This window comes from Trichechus manatus, unplaced genomic scaffold (genome assembly GCF_000243295.1).
Source record: "Trichechus manatus latirostris isolate Lorelei unplaced genomic scaffold, TriManLat1.0 scaffold00087, whole genome shotgun sequence".
Classification (NCBI taxonomy): domain Eukaryota; kingdom Metazoa; phylum Chordata; class Mammalia; order Sirenia; family Trichechidae; genus Trichechus; species Trichechus manatus.
The window spans coordinates 2363870-2370596 of NW_004444023.1; positions in this window are offsets into that span (position 1 = coordinate 2363870).

A 6727-nucleotide genomic window follows, 5' to 3' on the forward strand; every position below is an offset into this window, starting at 1 on the left:
AGGCAGAAGGGGACAAGGAAGCTGGTGATAAGGAACCCAAGGTTGAGTAAGGATATTGATGTGTTGTGAGATTGTTAACCATTGTCATAGGGCAACATGTGCAGTTACTGTTAAATGAGAAACTAATTTGTTCTGTAAGCCTTCATCTTAAGTGAGAATAGCAGCACAATTGGAAGAGCGTAGTCAATGTCACTGAACTGTGCATGTAGAAATTTTTGAAATGGTGTATCTTTGGCTAGGTGTATTTCAACAAAAAAAAAAGGTTGAGAAGTTAGAGGGTTGACATGTTGTGGGGTTGTTAACCAATTCGTAAAACAATATGTGTACTACTGTTTCATGAGAAACTATTTGTTCTGTAAGCCTTCACCTGAAGTACAATAAAAAAAAAAATGTTGGTAAGTAAAAAAAACAAACAAAAAAAAAAAAGAAGGGAAGCCCTGGTGGTGCAGTGGTTGAGAGCTACGGCTGTTAACCAGAAGGTCAGCAGTTTGAATCCACCAGGCACTCATTGGAATCGACTTGACAGCAATGGGTTTGTTCTTTTTCAGGTTTAACTGTGAGAAAATGAATTGCTTTTTGTTAAAGCCGCCCACATGTGGTATTGCTGTTACAGTGGCGCTAGGTAACTATGACACTTTCCTTGCCTCTTCCAGGTTCTGGTGGCTCCTTGGCTGTGGTCACATCACTCCGGTTGCTGCCTCCATGGTCACGTGACCTCCTCTTCGGTTTGTAGTCTGCTCTCTCGGCCTCACCGTTGTGAGCACCTTGTGATGGCATTTAAGACTCACCCAAATAATTCACGGTAATCTCCCCATCGCAAGATCTTTTACTTCATCACATCTGCAAAGTGCTTTTCTGTCATTGTACTCGTTTTCTTAGGTCTGCCAGCCTTAGGTAACAAACTAAACCCAACCCCACTGCCGTCGAGGTGATTCCCACTCATAGTGACCCTAGAGGACAGAGTAGAACTGCCCCATAGGGTTTCCAAGGCCGGGATCTACGGAAGCAGACTGCACATCTTTCTCCCGAGGGGCGGCCGGTGGGTTCCAACGTCGAACTTTTGGTTGGCAGCCGAGTGCTTTAACCACTGTGCTCCTCTTAGGTAATGAAGTATCATAAACTAGGTAACTTAAAATGACAGAAATTCATTGTCTCAGCCCTGGAGGCTTGTAGTTCAAATTCAGGGTGTTGGCAGGGCCATGCTCTCTGAAGGCTTAAGGGGGAAAGTCCTTTCTCGTCTCTTCCCAGCGTCTGGTAGCCGCAGGCATTCCTTGGCTTGCAGCGGCAGCGAAACTCCAATCTATCTCCCTGTCACCTGGTCATCTTCCCTCTGCCTCCCTCTCTCTGTGTGTCTTCTCCTCTTTTATATGGATACCAGTCTTATAGGATTAGGATCCACCTCACTCTAGTATGACCTCATGTTAACTGATACTGTTGTTAGGTGTCATTGAGTCGGTTCCAAGTCATAGTGACCCTATGTACAATCGAGCGAAACACTGCCCGGTCCTGCGCCATCCTCACAATCGTTGTTATGCTTGAGCCCACTGTTGCAGCCACTGTGTCAATCCACATCATTGAGTGTCTTCCTCTTTTTCGCTGACCTTCTACTTTACCGTACATAATGTCCTTCTCCAGGGACTGGTCCCTCCTGATAACTTGTCCAAAATAGGTGAGATGAAGTCTCGCTGTCTTTGCTTCTAATGAGCATTCTGGCTGTACTTTTTCCAAGACAGACTTGTTCATTCTTCTGGCAGTCCATGGTATATTAATATTCTTCACCAACACCATAATTCAAAGGCATCAATTCTTCTTCAGTCTTCCTTATTCTTTGTCCAGCTTTCACAAGCATATGAGGCAATTGAAAACACCATGGGTTGGGTCAGGAGCACCTAGGTCCTTAAAGTGACATCTTTTCTTTTTAACACTTTAAAGAGGTCTTTTGCAGCAGATTTGCCCAATGCAATGTGTCATTTGATTTCTTTGAGTGCTGCTCCCATGGGTGTTGATTGTGGATCCAAGTAAAATTAAATCCTTGAATCTTCAATCTTTTCTCCGTTTCTCATGATGTTGCTTATTGGTCCAGTTGTGAGGATTTTTGTTTTCTTTATGTTGAGGTGTAATCCATACTGACAGCGTCTTCAAAGACCCTATTTCCAAAAAAGGTCATGTTCCCAGGTAGAGGGGTTAGCGCTTCAACCTATCTTTTTGGGGAACACAATTCAATCTATAACACTCATATAAGGTAACATATTCACAAGTTCTGGGGATTAGAACATGAATATCTTTTGGGGGCTATTACTAAGGAGCCCTGGTGATGTATATGTTTAAGCACTTGTCCGCTAACTGAAAGTTGGTTGTTCGAATCCGCCAGTCGCTCCGAGGGAGAAAGACCTGATGATCTACTTCCATAAAGATTACATTCTAGAAAACCCTGTGGCGCAGTTGTACTCTGTCATATGGGGTCATTATGGGTCTAAAATGACTCTACGGCATCTAACAACAACAGCTCAGTCTATCACAAATGGCCACAAAAAATTCCTCCCCTCCCCCATGCCCGTGCTCCACCCAGAAAGGGATGGAGTCTATTTCCAAGTCTTGTGGCTTGCTTTGACCAATAGAATGCTGTGGAAGTGAACTAAGGCTTTGCAGCTTCCACTGTGGCCCTCTGGGAACTCAGCCGCCATGTTGTAAGGAAGCCAGTCTAGCCTACTGGAGAAAGAGCGGCGGAGGAGAACTGATATACCCCAGTCCACAGCCAGCACCCACTGCCAGCTCCTGAATGAGGCCGTCTTGTACATTCTAGTCCCAGCCAAGCTCCAAAATGATCACATCCACACGTGTGGCCTCAGCCAGCACCACATGGAGCAGAAGAACCACTCCTTTGACACAGGGAATCGTGAGAAATTATAATTACCACAAATTTAGTGGCTTAAAACAACACAACTTTATTCTCTTACAGTTTTGGAGGTCAAAGATCAAAGTGCTGGCAGAGCTGTGTTCCTTCTGGAAGCTCCAGGGGAGAATCTATTTTCTTGCGTTTTCCAGCTTCTACAGGCAGCCAGCATTCCTTGGCTCATGGCCCCTTCCTTGGATCACTCCAAATTCTTATTTCCATTGTCACATCTCCTACTATAGTCAAACCTCCTTCTGCTTCCCTTTATTTTATTTTATTTTAAATAACATTGTACTGTGTTTTTGGTGAAGGTTTACACAGCAGTTTATGTTCCCATTTAACAATTTCTACACAAATTGCTCAGTGATATTGGTTACATTCCTCACAATGCATGAACTTTCTCAATATTTCCATTCTGGTTGTTCCATTTCCATTAATCTAGTTTTCCTGTCCCCTTACATTCTCATCTTTGTTTTAAAGTAATTGTTGACTGTTTGGTCTCATATAGGTGATTTTTTAAAGGAGCACAGTTACTTACAGGTTATACTCACTGTTTTTTGAGCCAATCTGTTATTTAGCTACAGGGTGACCTCAGGGGTTAATTTCAGTTCAAGGTTTGAAGAGTGTCTCAGGACAATGGCCTCGGGAGTCCTCCAGTCTCAATCAGTCCAGTAGGTCTGGTTTTGTTTTATTTATTTATTTATTTGGAATTTGAGGTTCCGTTCCACATTTTTCTCCCATTCTATCAGGGTCCATCTATTGTGGTTCCACTTAGAATGGCCGGTAGTGGTAGCCAGGCACCATCTAGTTCTGGTCTCAAGGTGGATGAGGCCATGGTTCATGTAGACTATTTGTCGTGTAGACTAGTTTCTTCTCTGAGTCTTTCGTTTCCTTCTTTCTGTTTTGCTCCAGATAAGTAGAAACCATTAATTGTATCTTAGATGGCCATTTGCAAGACTTTAAGATCCCAGACACTACTCATCAGACTAGGATGTAGAACATAATTTTATGAACCTGCCTCCCTCTTATAAGGACACTTGTTATTACATTTAGGGCCCACCTGGACAATCCAGGATCATCTCCCCATCCCAAGATCCTTAACTTCATCACATGTGCAAAGTCCCTTTTGCCATATAAGGTAACATATTGACAAATTCCAGGGATTAGAAAGTCTCTCTACCAGAAGAACTAGATGGTGCCCGGCTACCACCAATGACCGACCTGACAGGGAACAAAACAGAGAGTCCCTGACGGGGCAGGAGAAAAGTGGGATGCAGAACTCAAATTCTAGTAAAAAGACCAGACTTAATGGTTTGAGACTGGAGGGACCTCAGAAGACATGGCCCCTGGACTCTCTGTTGGCCCAGAGCTGAAACCATTCCTGAAGCCAACTCTTCAAACAAAGATTAGACTGGACTATGGGACATAAAATGATACTCATGAAGAGTGTGCTTCTTAGCTCAAGTAGATACATGAGACTAAATGGGCAGCTCCTGTCCGGGGAGGTGAGATGAGAAGGCAGAGAGGGTCAGGAGCTGGTTGAATGGACACAGGAAATCCAGGGTGGAAAGGAGGAGTGTGCTATCACAGTATAAAGAGAACAACTAGGGTCACATAGCATGAGTGTATAAATTTTTGTATGAGAAACTGACTTGAATTGTAAACTTTCCCTTAAAGCACAATAAATTAAAAAAAAAAAAAAAGAACGTCTCTCAAGCTCTTTTGACCCTCCTGCTCTATACCTCTACCCACCTTGGGAAAAAAATCCTCTCCTGCCCCGTATCTTTCTACAGTGACTTCCTTCACATCCATTTCCTCACTTCCCTCTCCCTCCTCATGCCAGATCAGCCTGATTTTTGCCCCCCTGTACCCTTCACCAAACTTCTCTCATTAAGATCATCAGCAATCTCCTCATGCCTAAATCTGAGGGTGGTTTCTCTGTGCTCCTCCTCCCTGACCTCCCAGCAGCCTGTGGCGTGGCTGACCACGACCTCATTCCGGAAACTCTCTGTTTTTCCTGGCTTCCTGGTGCTCCAGTCTCCTGCTTTCCTTCCTTCTTCTCTGCCTTCTCCCATCTTCCATCTGCCCCTGAAATGCTGGGTCTTCCCAGGGTGTTGTTTGGGCCCTCTTCACACATTACACTTCCTGGGAGACCTCACCTGGTAGAGTAGGGGCATGGCTAGTGGAGGCTCCCATAGGTTGGTGACATCTCATTGCTGACAAATCTCTCTCAAGTCCAGGGCCCTCTCCTGAGTCCCAGGACACCTCCTTTCTCCGCTGTCTCCTCAGGATGTCCCACAAGCCCAGTGCCAGGTGCCATTGAGTAGATTGACTCAGAAAGTAGATCACCAGGCCTTTCTTCCAAGACACCTCTGGGTGGACTCGAACTCCCAGCCTTTCAGTTAGCAGCCAAGCACGTTAACCGTTTGCACCATCCACGGACTCCATCCCATAAGCACCTCACCTGAATTCAGTATCTTCCCCAAACCTGTTCTTCCTACCTAGCCCAACCTTGGTCCCCCAAGCCGAGCGATGACCTTACTCTCTGCACTGGGGAAATGCCTCCCCACCCAGATCCACTGTCCATCCTTCTTCCTCCTGCTCTGTGCCCTGAGAGGGCGACCTGTATGGACTTCATGAATCTCTTGCCCTCTGCCTTCTGGTTGAAGTTAGCCAATGAAAGGCAGCAGAAGGAGACTGGTGGCTGGGAGGAGAATAAGGCTGGGGTATTCTTTCTCCTGGTCCCCTTCTCTCTTACAGGTTGGTGGTGGCCATTCTCCTCTCCTGAGGGTCACAGCCCCTGCTAGGTGGCCCTGTCCTGTACTATACCTGCAACTATAAGTCTCTCTAGCTTTTGGTAACCGTCTCTTCACTTACCCCTTCAAGGCCAGGGGTGTAACTGCTCCCCTGTCTTTCTAGCCCCAGGGTACTGCACTGTCCATTGATTGTTTGCCTTAGCCCTGCCCACCTCTTGTGGTTGTTAACTGCTGTCAAGATAGCCGCCAACTCATGGTAACCGCAAGCACAATGGAATGAAATGCTTCCCAGTCCTGTTCCAGCCCCATCATCGGTTGCAGACAGGACCGTTGTGATCTGTAGGGTTTTCACTGGCTGATTTTCAGAAGTAGACTGCCAGGCCTTTCTTCCTAGTTCATCTTAATCTGGAAGCTGTGCTGAAACCTGTTCAGCATCATAGCAACATGCAAGCCTCCACTGAGGGAGACGTGGTGACTGTGCATGAGGTGCATTGGCTGATAGGATCCGGGTCTCCTGCATAGAAGGTGTGACTTCTACCACTGAGCCACCACGGCCTCTCACCCGTCCTTTAATAACCCTTTCGTTAAACTCTCCTTGGTTACTTCATCTGAGTGCAGCACCTCTGTCTGGTCAGGGTCCTGCCTGTACCTTCTCCTTGATCTCCTCATCCAGTCCTGTCCATTCTCTGTAACCTACCTCCTTCTCACCGTCCTCTGCCCCCACCACCCTACTTCAGGACCACCTCCTCTGCTGCCTGGGTCCCTGTCCCAGCCTTCTCCCTCTTCTCCCAACCTTCAGTCTCACAGGTAACCAGAAGGAACATTGGAAAATATAAAATCAGACCATATCAACCCTCTGCCCCGGCCCACACCCCGCATTTAAATCCCTTCCAAGTGTCCCCTTTGCTCTCAGGATAAGTACCAAGCTCCTTAGAGTGGCTAGCAAGGGCTCTTATAATTGGTCCCCCATTTATTCTAACCACTTGCAGAACCCCCCAAAAGCCATTATTTCATGAGTTTCCACACTTTTGCTGCACCATCTATCCAGAGCAACACACACACACACACACACACACAC